The following is a 14,203-nucleotide window of genomic DNA, read 5'->3' as shown; positions in this document are numbered from 1 at the left end:
GAAATAGGTCCCACGGGATGCGTCTGAAATAGTTGTGTTCCCTGGTTATTTAGTGAGCGGGGTGTCCTTTTACTTACAGCTCTGCTATTTAGAATTATATAAATAATTTGCTTTAATAGTTAGTCTCCAATCATTGTATGAATTATGTTTGCCACGCATAATGAGAAAATTGCAGTGTGCAATTTTAATGTGTATGTTAGCATATTTATCACTGGACTAGGTTTATGTTTAAAGAGATGAGTAATCATCTAAAAATGTGTTAAAATGATGTTTGGGTTTATTTTTTGACGGCTTAGCAGCTAAAACAAGACTCCAACCCTCTTCTCTCTCTGATAAGTAGAGAAGTGGTTTGAGGGGGATGAGAGTGGTGCTGGTATTGTTTGACTATTGTTAGTCTTGTATATTGTTAATCTTGTATATTGTAATGTATGTCTCGCGGTGTGAGGAGAAGCACCAGGGCACTGAGGCACCCTGAGCAGAGAAGTCGTGAGAGAATTAATTGATTTCATGGGTGCAGCCCCTGCCACGTGCCAGCCAAGCCTGGCCTGGAATTGGCACTGGGGAAAGCGAGAGAAGGAAGGAGGGAGGAGAACAATAAAAAGCGAGAAAAAAGAGGAGGGAGGGGAAATCCATGAGGCAGCCGGCGGACACTGTACGCGGCGTCAGAGCTGCGCTCGGTGAAGGGTTGTGCTGAGAACACCAGGCTAGAAGAACTGGGAATTCGTGTCACTTTAATATAGCTGTATCCATGTCCTTGGGCTGGCGGTAATTCACGGTACGTGACAGATTCGGTGGTGATAGGGCGAGTAGCTTTGGGAGCTGTGGCTGTGATGCCGCAGGTGAGTGTATCGGAGCTGGGACCAGGCGTTTGCCCTGGGCTCGCCGGGCTGCTGGCACCGGCCAGGCCACAGCACCTCCATCCTCCCACCAGCCCCTGGCTCTTCTGTGCAGCATCAGCTCCCAGCGAGTCACCTTCCATCCCTCCCTAGCCCGTCCTGCCCTACGTTAAGGGAAACCTTAAAGAACGAATATCTTAATTACGAATTCTAATCAGCTCAGGAGGAAAATAAATCCATTCCTGGACCCCAGTCCCAGTAGGTTCCTGACAGAAGAGGGGCTTGGGTAGGTCTAAACCTCCAGAACTATGAAATCAGCAAAAGCCAAAAATATTAAGGAAGGAAACTTTTCCACTATGTTAAGTTTCCCCCCGACACCTGCCAGGTGAGGAGAAATCCCTCCTGCTGCCCCCTGCACTTGTGCAGCCAGGGGAACATCTCCTTCAATCATTTCACATAAAAAGCTTTAAAAAAAAATAATCTCCACCGTTCCCTTTATTAAACCGATTCTTAGTCTGGACCACTCTAACTTGGGGAAATATGGGGCTGCTTTTCCTCTAAACTTTTGGCTCCCTGGCTCGAGGAGGAGGGATTTAGGTGTCCTGTCCTCCTCCTCCAACTGCTGTACGGGCAGAAGTGCTGCAGTTTAACGCGCATCCTGGGTAAATTTTATTTCCAAAAGGGAAAGAAAGCATTAAGGTTTAATCTCCACGGGAGAGAAATCAGAAGATGCAAATCTAATAGGGCATGATCATTTTGCTTGAAAAATCTCCCATCTCTAGTGCATTTGGATAAATGCAAGACCTTGCGTGTGTGCTAAGAAGGGCTTTATTATCCTAATGGAAATGGCTTATGATGTCTAAAAAGGTCTGAAGCAGTGGGTCCCATGGCAATCCAATAGGGCATCGCAGAAACTCCTTTTAAGCCCCCACTGAACTCCACGGAGAAGCTGATCCATTGGCTGGGTCCGATTCTGACACAAGGATATAATTTTCTGTTCAGCTCTGCATTACAGGCCAAAAGCTGCTATTTTCTATGCACTGAACTGCTCTTTAAAAGTTGTCACGGAGGTTAATAATTGTACCTCTGGGGATCTAAGGTTAGGGATGTGATTTTTCTGTCGGTATAATAGAGTCTGCTTAAAAGCATGCATTTAGCTCTGCACTGGGATCGGCAGAGAATATTCCCAAGCGCATAATGAACAAAACCTGTCAATAGAGATCAATATATTTTTCAATTTATGAAAGACAACTATTTCGCCTTCATATGCTTTATATGGCTGTCACTCCCTGCTCTGCACAGAGAATTTAGATTTTTTATTTTTTTTTTTATTTTACTTAGGGTTTTTTATAGCGGAGCAAAAAATTTGTTATTTAACCATGGACAGTCCAGCGAGAGCATGTCCCACTCTGAGGTACTGAACATCACGTTACACCAGCATGTGTAAGCAGGCGTAAGCGTTTCTGTATGCTTGCTATGCTTCTGCAGCTCTGGCAAATTGAATGAAGAAAAAGGGGTTGTCATTTTCCAGGATACACTTAGTTTCACTGTTTTCCTCCTGTAAAACTATCGGATTGTTAAATGACCCTACCAGGGTTTTTTTTTCCCCTGTCTAAGCTGATTTAAGCTCACCTGCTGCAGGCTGAGACCTGACGCACCTCAGTGCTCATCACTTTCGGCTCCTCCCGGGGCTTAGCAGAGGAACAGGGAGGTGGGTGCGGAGGGTTCTCTGTCCCCCAGGACTTCTGGGTTTGCCAAAGCCTCTTGCTTACCTGTCCTCAGATTGCATGTACCTGGAGTTGCATGGTTTTTTTGAAGACAAAAAAAAAAAAAAAAGTATTAATTTAGTTTTCTCATCCTTAGAGCGCTACTAATTTATTGCATTTGTGAAATCTCTTAACACCGACTACCTGGGGTTGTGCTGATGGCTCAAGGTGAGAAGCTGTGGGGTATCCCACGTGCACGGCTGGGGATGCAGAAGGGCTGGGAAAAGAGGTATAGCAGGGACAAGGATGGCAAAGGCACTCTTGGCAAACACAGAAGGAACTATTAAGACCACAACTAACTGCAGGGTATTAAGGGGGCCTTGGCAATCTCTGCCTGTGAGTGTATCTTGTGATCAGGCTCCAAAAAATGGGCTTCCTGGTGTTCATGGACTTATGGAAACAGAGAGGCAGAGGAGCAGAATTTCCTTGGGTGCGTTATGAACATGGAAACGTGTCTTTGTCCTACTTCACGCACCTCTGAGCCATCCAGTAGCCTGGAACAGGAGGAAAATTATTCCTGTGTCTGCCAAAATGGGGGAGGAGCGAAAGCCAAGGGTCTTGTACACTGTTGTCAGTATCTGGCTCATCGCACATTTCTATTCGTGTCTCCTGCAAGGGGCTGAGGACACGGACTAAATAGGTTCTACTGATACAAGAGGCTTCAGCTCGTGTCTGGGAAGGTGACCTTTTGGATCCAGGGGCTTGGCTATGAAGAATTGTTTGTTGGTCCAGCATTATCTGTATTTTCAGTGCTGCAGAGATGCAGGATGCTATGAATATAAATCTTCACTGAAAAGAAATAAGAAAAACAAGAGCAGCAGAACAGCAAGCCCTCTAGTAAAGAACAACTGTCAGTCTTAATGCTAGAGCGTGTATGTACAGTGTGTTCTTTATTAGAACGATCTGAAATTTAGCATTTCTGCTCTGTGGAAGACTGGCATTTCAAAATTCAATGAAAAATTAGAAAATTGCAAATATAATTGAAAAAAAATATTTCCACGCAACCAAACTACTTTTTGTCAATGAAGTTAAAATGTTTCATTTTTATTTTGGTGTCTTAGTAATACCTTTTTTTTTTTTTTTTTACATGGAATTCCAAGTTATGGTTCAGAGAGACTCACTTTAAATGGTGGTCTACTTGGAATTGGTAATCTAATAATGACTTGTTTCATAATTTTTAATTGGTGCTATAATTAATTGGGTTCGATATTGGCATTTTAATTGGATCAGCAGTTGGCGCTTGGTTTTCGTGTGTGATTGGTACTCAAAGCATCCCTTGTAACTGATACCTAACCTGTTAGGGTAGGAGAGAGGGACTGTGCTTTGGGGTTATGTTCCTGTTTAGCTGCTGTGGTTAACGAGCGAAGAGAGCAGAAACAAAGCCCCACGATCCTCTCTAAAAAAAATATTTTAACTTTATTTCTTCTTTCCTACTGTGCATTTGTTCTCACAGGATGATATTAAGAGAGGGACTACGCTTCAAACCACACCTAGAAACTAGTAGCCTGTTCCAAAAAGTTGCACGGCGTGCAGTTAATTCATTTTTTCCTGTCTAGCTTAAGTCATTGAAACAAAATATAACTCACTCCTCCCCCCCAATACTTAAATAACCCCTTGAATTAATTGCTGCTACTTTTTATTTGATGCACAACATTATACTCTATGAAATACCAGAAGCATGTTAGCGCTTGGAGGACAGAAAGTACACTTACTGAAATATTTTATTCTGTGCCTGGTTTTGAGCCTTTGTAATAAAATGAAAGAGGACCTGGCTGGGAAATGAACCTTAATTCAAGCAGACACATTTCTGTCTCGAGGGGCACGCGCTTTCCTGATCGGTATGTGTGGTGTTGTAGCCTTTAATGCTGGGGTTTTGCTTCGGTGGTAGACATCCAACTTTGAGTGGAACGTGAGGGAAGTTCCCTCCTGATGGATATTGTCTGGCAAAGGCTGGCTGTGATGTGCAGTCCCTGCCTTGTCTCATTCAGGGGAAAAGTGCCTTTGAGCAGAAGGCTTCTGAGACAGTCCATGGGAATGGCAGATCCCAGCGGAGCTGAAGATGATGATGTGATGGTGCGGTGCCTAAAATCTTTACCAAAGGCAACCCGCAGCACCTTCTTTTATTCATTTTCATTAACATAGTGAACTTTAAAACGCAAGTTTAGAAAGCGCCTATTATATAAATAGCATTTTCTTAACCTGTTTCTGCAACAGATATTGATGAATTCCAACTGAGTGGATAGAGATGGCAGACAAATTCCTTACATTGCCATTGCAGGGGTGGGTTTTGGTCAGGATTACACCTGTGTAACCCCATTAGTGCCCTGCTGATGTCGGTGAGGGTGAGAGTTCACCTGCAGCATCCTTCCCACTGGGAACGGGCTGAAAGCCCAGAATAACTGAGCTGTACTTTTGAATTCTGGGTTGAGGTTGCAGGCTGCTCAGGTTGCAGGTGTTTCATAAGGACTTGCCATGAAAGTCCTGAAAGACAGTAAATATGCGATAGTGCAAAGTGTTTTCTTCAGAGCAATGCCTCAGACTTGCACTACCCTTTTAGAGATGGTGTTTCGCATCTTCCTTTTACTCACACTGGAGTCAAAGGGTTGTAAACTTCCCCAACTGTGTGAAATCCAACGCATAAAAATGTGTGTTTTCCTGAATTTTTATGGATATGTGAAAAACCAGTCATAGATGAAAATGGTATTTATTCTTCTGCAAAGCAGCCCCGTGTGATGGAGCCAGGAGATACTGTGACCATTAGTAGTGTGGGCATGTCCACACTGCAAATGTACAGAGTTGCTAAGCAACGTCGAGAAATGCACTCATATCTTGGCACGTGGGCATCGATCCTGCAAAATTTTTCATGTGTACCCAAGAAGCAGCTCAATTAGATTTGACCAGCCTATGCATGTAGTGCCAGACATCACCCCATTTGCAGAAGCAGGGCCCTCTCTGCTGGACTAACCGCTGCTTTAGGGATAGGTGATGGGTGTTGCAGACCATGTCCCCTGAGATGTTGTCCCCATGGTGCTCCTAAGGCACAGTTGCCCCCATCTTCCCTAAAATCCTGTGGTCAATGAATGTTGATAAAATGGTTCATTGGTTTTTGGTGTCTTCAGCTTGAGGGTAAAGCGAGGGGTATGCAGGTAGAGGAGATTCAATTACACTTCAGTGGTAGGTTCAGAGGTTCCCAGTGTAATCAGTACGTTCTCTGTGATCTTTGGCTGAAAATTATGGACTAAATGTCAGTCTGTGTCATCCTCTGCAGATCTTTGCAAAAGCATAAATGTTACTGTTTTAATACTTTGCTTATTCTGAACTCTACTATAAGTTTCTATTTTTAAGGCTATTGAAATCAAACTAGATTAGCTAAAATTTAGACTACTGAGACAACTAAAGAACATTTTATTATCAGTTATTACTGTAGCACTGTGCTGTTAAGACTCAATTATTGTTTCACTTTGCTGCTGACAGCTCCTACACCCTTCACCCATTCTGATTTAACTTCTCACCGGTCCCTTTTAGTTTCCCTTGTCTGCTGTGTATTGTTTCATAAATACTGAGTAGAAGAGCTTTCTTTCAACAGATAGACAATAGGTGGAAGAAACCCTGGGGAATCTATGAAGTTAAAACTACAGAAATGTAAGTAAATTATTAGCATTTTGAGTACATACTTGGAAAGATAGACATTGGCGTATTAACAACTTGATAATTAATGTAGGCAAATGATATCAGCTGGCAGGGACTTATGTGAAAATCCTAAGCTTCATTTACTACATTTTCTACCCAGTTCTTCATCAAATGTTGTATATCAGCTATGAAACCAAAACTCCTGGTAGAGTTAATAAAGTGTCTCTGCCTGCATCAAGCACAGGATCGTGCCTTTAGCACAGTAGATCCACACCTGAATGTTATTAGTGCTTGCCTGGGGCTCCCTGACCTTCCCTGAAGCTCTGCACTGTGAAGGATAAATAGCTGGGTCTAATTAAATTGACTGAAAGGGAGGAAATCCACAATATGTTTTGTTACGCATTCTGACTAGTTTGTTCGGCAATAACCAGGGTTACGAAAAGTTTCATCCCGGCTATTCCGGTAACCATACTTTTTACATAAATAAGGAACAAAGAGATCAAGATCCAGAGAGTATTCAAATCTGCTTGACCTCATCCCTTAACTGTGCCAGGATTCACGCTGGGATGCAGCAAGTACAAGAAAGGGAAGCAGAGCCGGTGATAACCATCACAGAAAATTCTCCAGGAGCTCCGGGTAGCCCATTCATCATAACGGGTGAATTTCACCCCAGTACTGAGTGTCACTACAAGCTCTATTCATCATTTATGTCTCCAAACACTGTATTTGGAGGAGGTAAGTGGTGCGTAGGCATTTTGCTGGCTTGCTGCTCAGGATGAATTTTGACCTACATGCTCAGAGGTACTCTAAGTAAGAAGAGTAGAAAGTGAATGTATCCAGCACGGAGAAACAAACTCTCCTTCTCGTGATAAGAGTTTCAGAGGTGACAGTTTGACATGATGAACGGTGCGTACTGCAAACAACCGAAGATTAATTAAAAAGAGAGAGTTAACATTCTGCACTATTTCATAATGATGACATTCTCCTTGAAATATATACAACATCTGCGTGCTGAAGTTCAGCCAGACACAAGACATCAATAAATACTCTGCTTTGAAAAAATACAACTTCTTGATAAATATTGCATTAAAGAAGATGATGCTGGTGTCTGCTCAGTGTCTGTTGGGTAGCCTGGCAAGACAGTATTGAAATTATGTGCTGCGTCCTCTGCATGTGTTGCATCAATTAGGGCTCAATCCATCTCCCGCTGAAGTCACTGCTTTGTTACTACCATGGCTGGAGTACCCTTTGCTTTATACCATCTTCTTCTGTATGGTTCCCACCCAGAAAGGAGCCCAGAACAGCCTTCTAGAAAAAAACGCTTTCTACAAGCATTATTTCCATCAATATCAAACTAATTAAAACCTTGGTGATCAATATTCTAGCCTTTGTATTAGTTTCTCTTATCTATTTAAATGTGTGTTCTTGCTCTGACTCTTCCCTTTGCCCAAGAGGTCTTAATTAAAGATTAACAAATCAGCTGGAATCAAATAAGACCAACTGAGCCAAAGTAAGAAAGTGAACTCATAGAAACTCTAATGCAACCTTGGAAAAATGATTGGATTGTGCCGTTTGGGATTTATTTTTTTTTTTTACCACTTACAAAATGCCTCCTCTTCATCTCATCTTCTTGGTGCCCTGTAGAGAGAGCAGCAGAAGCTCATCAGTGCTGCGAGAGAGGCCGCTCCTCCGTGTTTCTTCTGATGCAAATAACGGCATCGAGAGTGCTGTGGCTACCAGCGTTCATAGCAGGAAAATACTTCACTGTTTATTTCAGCGAAGTGGGTCTCTGAGTGTAGGAAGTGATTTGTTTTGATTTAACAAGGTTGTCTAAAACGTAACAAATTCAAGTGTATCCACAGCGCCTGTCAGTACCACGCAGCGACGGGAAAAAGAACCATAAACAGTGAATTGAGCGTGGGAAGAGAGCAAAGGTGGGGAGTCAGTGAAAGGAGAGCTGCGGGTGTAGATTGCAGATGATGAGAGAAGTGTGTCACTCCAAGGGACTGCTAAATTATCATTAGTGTTAATTAGTGAATACGAGTATCTGTGTTTGTTGAGGTTTCTTAGCCTGACTCAGCAAGGCTTCCAAAGGTTTTTGAAAATGAGAATAAAACTCTTTGTATCTGTTGGACAACCTTAAGGCAAAGCCCAGTGCTTCAAAACTGCCTGCCAATAACAGCTATGTGGGATTTGAAACTAATTCCAAATTTTGTCTGTAGTCTCGGTGGTGTCTCATGCCGTGCAGATACGAGGGGTATGAGCTGTAATGAGCCTGAAGAAGCATCTTCCTTAGGCTGGAAACGCTTCTCTCTGAGTCATGCAAGATCTTGGTGGTTTCCCAAACCCTGACCTAGACCTTGAACTTCTGGCGAACAGCCGTTGCCTTTATAAAGGGGTGGGAAACCGTCCCCAGCTGGAGCCAGTGTGGGTGGGAGACGGGACACAACTCCATCTCGGTTTCACCTCGCCCCAGCGTGAAGAGCTGATCCATGCAAACCCTCTTATTTTATTTATCCCTTTATTTGAAGAATCAGATCACTTGGCAGTTGATAATGTTTCTCTCTCTTCAGCTGTGCAGATACAGTGCCAAAAGTGAAGCTTCTCCTCCTCCTGCTCCTTTTTTAACCTGTTTTTTTTTTAACTTCTTTGGCTGAAAGCAGCAAACGGATAAATGTGTTGACGAGCAGTATCTCAGCAGAGAACAAAAGTGGGAAAGAACAGCTTGAAAGAGGTAATCTTCTCCTGCAGGAGAAGCAAATGCACATGGGAGTGAGAGATGAGCAGGTAATAAAGGTACTTTTGCCTTTAATGCATCCAGCTCATGGTATGCAAGCAGAAATGAAATGAGAGAGAAGCTATTTCTTACCTGGACAGAACAAACGTCTGGCAGCGCGGGCTGCACCCGTGCGGTGCTGCTGGGTCTGCCACGGCCTTACTGCTTTCTCTGTATCAAGCCCATTCAGAGTTACCAACAACAAGAGATAGGTGGAATTCCTGGGGTTTTTTTTCCCCTTTTTTTAGCAGGTATATATATAACTGTGAAAAGTTTGCAATAAAAGGTGCAGCAATAAAGCAGAGAGAAGATGCAGTTGCTCGACAGAGTGGCTCAATGAGGAAATAATGGGAGGGATCACACCACCAAGTGGGATTTTTCCACCCACACTATTTTTATTGTTTTCCTCAGAATTGGTAGTTTTCGTTCTCTGAGATGGGCCTTTGGAATATACAGATTGCATTCATCCACCGCCATCATCCATAACTTCCCTGATATCTGCTCCTTCTCTTTCGCCCTCCTTCCCCCTCCACTTCTTCTTCAGCCTTAGGAAAAAGGAGGTAGAAATGGTGTCCTACATGGATTTCCACTTCAGTTTGTGCAGAGGTTGTGTCCTGTTAGTCTAGAACATGGTTCCAGTTACGGTTGTGGTTGTAAGCAGAAATGAATGCAAGTAGCCAGGCAAACCCAGAATCTCTGGGACAAATACCAGCTGGAATATCATATCGTCATTAAAATAAGAATTCACTTTAGATGTCTCTGCTCACTGTGGGTTGTGCCAATACACAGCACAAATATATTTGGAAGTGGCAAGATCTAGGTCTAGTCCTGCGTACCTCTGAGTCGTCTCTAAATCCAAATGCTTTTCTAACCCATTCCTGTCTTGCTGTGATTAGTTGTGTCCCTTCTATTCAGAGTAGACAAGTGGTAGGATATTTTTTTTTCCATGTTGAATCACTCGTGCTTGCTTTCTAGCTGCCTGGGCCACGGTTAATAGCACTTGTTTGGACTCTAAACAGCAGAATATTCAGCTTAAACCCTTCTCAAACTAGAAATGAACGTGCAAAAAAGAATGCTCAGCTGACCAGTGTTTCCTAGACCAAGGGATCACTGAGATGCTCTGTTCCCTGCACTCACTGACCTAGTCACCCACTCTACCTCCACGCCAATTAAATGTTCTACGGCCTTCTGGGTTGGCAGGTAAGAAAACCATTCTCACACGTTACTTTTTTTTTTCTCCTCTGTTTCGTTTGGTTTCTAAAGAGATTGAATTTTCTGCTCTAATATTTCCAGTTTCCATTGGAAAGAAATGTCTCCTTCAACCTATAAACATAAATTACAATGCACAGTGATTGGAAATATACATAGGAACTCTAGTATGTACATGCAGAAAATGTAACAAAAGAGACTTTAAAAAAAAACATAAAACATAATGTAATCTCACTATTGATTTACAATTATGCCACCCCTTCTCCAAAGCCCACCAGGCAAAGTTTACATTTACAAATCTAATAAATGTCCATGCAAATGAGTAATTGTTTATAGACTTACCTGTTTTGTGCCTGCAGCTTCCTTTCCATAGCACAAATGCAGCGGATGGGTGTGAGGGTGCTCTCCTGTTGGCATTGAGCTGTCATGAAAAACAAGTAGACCAAGATTTTGCCATTAATAAGACTCAGTACAGAGTTGCTGAAGATTATCATTCAGACTAAATTTGGATAAAAAGTTTGTGCTGTTGTGGGTAAATACAACATTTCCAAAAAGTTTCGGTTGCCTTTCTGAACAGCTGAAGAGTAGTCTGAAGGTGGCCAGGGGAGAAGAAAGCAGCGTCTCAGCCGGTAGCTGGGCTCTGCTGGCAGCTGGAGAAGGGGCCACCAGCAGCAGCTCTGAAGAGCTCGGCAATATCTGTACAAGATCAAAGCTGCAGCTCTTCTGGTATCAAGGGAACTGAAGATAAGAACCAGTCCCGTAGGTGTAGGTCTCAACAGCTTTCCTAACCCCTGCAGAGATGGATACCCACATGTTTCCGTCTCTGCTTTGTTCAGGTCTTCGTTATCTCTTGAAGGGCTCTGCTACATGGAGAGCCCAGTCTACAGCCTACGCGTACATCAGGTCTGCAAAATAAACGATTAACTCCCCGTGGTTTTTAGAGGAATTCAGACATCTAAAAGTTTTCTGAAGGTTTAGGTGTCTCTTACCCTTGCACCAAATGGAAGTGTGACCAGGGAGGTCAGACTGGAAGAAGGCAGTCATTCAGCTTGTCCCACTATGATTTTCTCCCACTCATCCTATTTTGGAAAAAGCCAGTGGAATGTCTTGTTCAGAAGGCCCTTGCAAAGCTTATGTGCTCTTTAAGCCTTCAAAATAGGGCATAAGTAGAATTTAAACAGTTCACGGATGTTGGCCCAAGGGGGAATGTCACACCAGTAGCATTCAAATCTCCCTGTCTTCCTGGCTGGGCCTTTAGCTTTTATTCTGCTTAATAGCATTTGTGAAAAGCCAAAGAAATTATAAAAAAAATCAAACTGGGTACAGAATCAGCAAAAATTCACAGTGACGGATATAAGACTTCTCCCCCCGCCCCCCGCCCCTGCATGTAAAAGAAACATCAGCAGTTTGCCTGTGCCGAGGACCTGAAAGGAGCAGCGTGAGCGAAGAGGTGGGTCAGTTATCCCTTCCGCACTCTTACAATACTGATACGGGTTGTCACAGTGAGAATTATTTATTTAAGGAGATTGAAATGGAAAAAAAAAAAAGCATAAAGCATATAGCAAACTGATTTATTTTCTTTTTAATGTTTAGTAGGATGGTGGACTTAAGCTCTTAGTAATTTTCAGTGGCTTTAATCTTTTCCCTACCACACAGCAAAGCGAAGCTCTTGGCTATGTATAAAATTTGACAGCTGCTCTCAAGCCCGTATGCATCGAGAGCAAATCTGTCTGTTACAGGTAGCTTCTCTGTTCAGAACTGATACACATCTTCAACTGATAGCGAGAGGTTAAGCCAGCGAGTTTTGTAGAAAGGATTTAACAAAAATCTTGAATGAAATCTGGAAATAATAAAAACGTGTTTATAAGCTTAAACGGGATGCTGTGAAAAGGTGATAAGTATTGTGCAGTTCCTGCTAGATTGAGGGGTGGTTTTGTGCTGGTTTAGACAGAGATAGTATTCTTCTTTATTTGTGCTACAGCTTCGATAGGATGGGCCTAAAAGGTAAGATATATATGAGCTGTGCTCAGTCTCCAGTAGCAATGACAGTTTGATTTTATCACTGCTAAATGCAATACACAGCCTTGTGTTCAGTAACCCTCCAGAAATCGAGATGCATTTTAAATGCAGGTGTAAAGGATTTTTAATATATTTTTTTTTTTCTTTTAGAAGAAGCAGAAAAGAGCCTGGCAAGCGCTGTGCCTCTTATGGAACTTGATCGTTACGCGGTGGCGTAGCTGCAGACGGGATTTGTGTTTCTCTGTTTATACGACTTCGGGAGGTGCAGAAATGTGGCTTGTAGTCAGAGGGCTACGGTAGCTAAAATCTAACTTAGTGGACCATGTATCCTTGGATTACTGTTGCACAGCCTTTTGGCTATATCCAGGCAGCTGGCGTACAGATAATAGTCACTGTCATGACTTTGAATGGGGTTATTGAATCGGTGCGCGCTACTGTAAATTGAAGCGAGCGCGGCTTTTCAGGGGTCCTAATAGGGAAGGGAACAGCTAGGCGGAATCTTCCTGCTGTAAGGAAACACGTGCGCGTACATTTTGGAAGGAAATAAATATGTTCCCATCCAGTTCCCTTAAAACTAAACTTTTCCTCCTGCCAGCTTTGAAATAGGTAAAGGACTGTGTACTCCTGAGACGGAGACGTTGGCAATTGCCGAGAGAACCGCTCTGAGATAAAACACGTGGCTGGTTTTGAAACCTAACCTGGGAAATGAAGCAATTTGGATTCTATTCTTCACTCTGGCCCAAACATTCAATTATAGAAAAGTTATTGGAAACCCAGCAAAATTTCCTTTATTTCGGTTTCACGATACATAAAATGGGAATAAGTGCACAGGCTTTTGACACCGTGTTAAATATTAAGTGACAACGTTATCGTATTTGTGAAGGGTGTGGAAGTCTTTGAATACGTAGCTGTGTTTTCGCGAGGTAATGTTGATGTTGTAAAGCATAAGTAAATGACCAAATAAATAAAGGGAAATAATAACTTTCTAAGATGTTGCTGATATTTGCTTCCCAGAGATATTTCCGGTAATACAGCTCAGAATTTGTATTTCTGTGAATAAATATAGCCTAGCTCTGCAGTGCCTGATTTGTGTGGGTATTTTTGGGAAACAAAAAGATTTTGAATATAGCCTGCTAAAAATGAAAACGGCTGTATCACAAACACCTCCGGCGAGGCAACCGCCGTATGTAAGTGCATTTATACACAGTCTTGCAAAAGGAAATAATGATCAAACTCCTGTTGTTTTAATGAATTACGATATGGCGGGCGGTGTAATATTTTGCATATTGCAGTAACATGAGAAAAATATGTTTCACAACTTCTGCTGCCAGGGAAGTCTATTACATGCTTGAGTCAGTGGGAAGTTTTCTTTAGGCAAGGCCAGATACGGGGTAGGTAATACATGCTGGAGTGTCTCTTGAACTATCATATGCCTTTAGAGTGTGGTTTAGGCAGAGAAACGAATTTAGTGTCAAGGTCAAGAAAATCCTGTTTAAGTTGGATAGGGTTAAATTTTATTGAAATGGGTAGAGAGAACTTGAATTGAAGGAGCCCAGAGAGATCGCTTGCTGCTGGCTTTAAAGAGAAACACTTTCTGACGTTTTAGTTAAACAGAGTCGAACCATTTCGCTTTGTTAGTGTGATTGCTCCTGGTGGATCTTCCTTCAGAAAAATCACAACCTTTTCCCACAACGTTTTTTGTCTTTTCATTCCCTCGCATCTTGGGGCCATGTTGATGGTGAATCCATGGACTTTGCCTTTTTCCCTCTCCCTTCTCAATGGTTATGCCCAACGGGTGTAAGATGGTAGTCCCCGTGGCTGACTCCACGTCTTGCTTCCTCTGCCCTCCTTCACCCCACTTCTAGATTTTACTCTTTTGGGGGAATCTCTTTTGCAAAAATATGCTTTTCTTATGAAACATTATTTGCAGGCCTGCTATTAAACTCTCACTGCATTTATATTTTTGA

The sequence above is a fragment of the Chroicocephalus ridibundus genome, chromosome 11 (assembly GCF_963924245.1).
Source record: "Chroicocephalus ridibundus chromosome 11, bChrRid1.1, whole genome shotgun sequence".
NCBI lineage: Eukaryota > Metazoa > Chordata > Aves > Charadriiformes > Laridae > Chroicocephalus > Chroicocephalus ridibundus.
The sequence above is the reverse complement of the archived record's forward strand: the minus strand, read 5'-3'. Positions refer to the sequence as shown.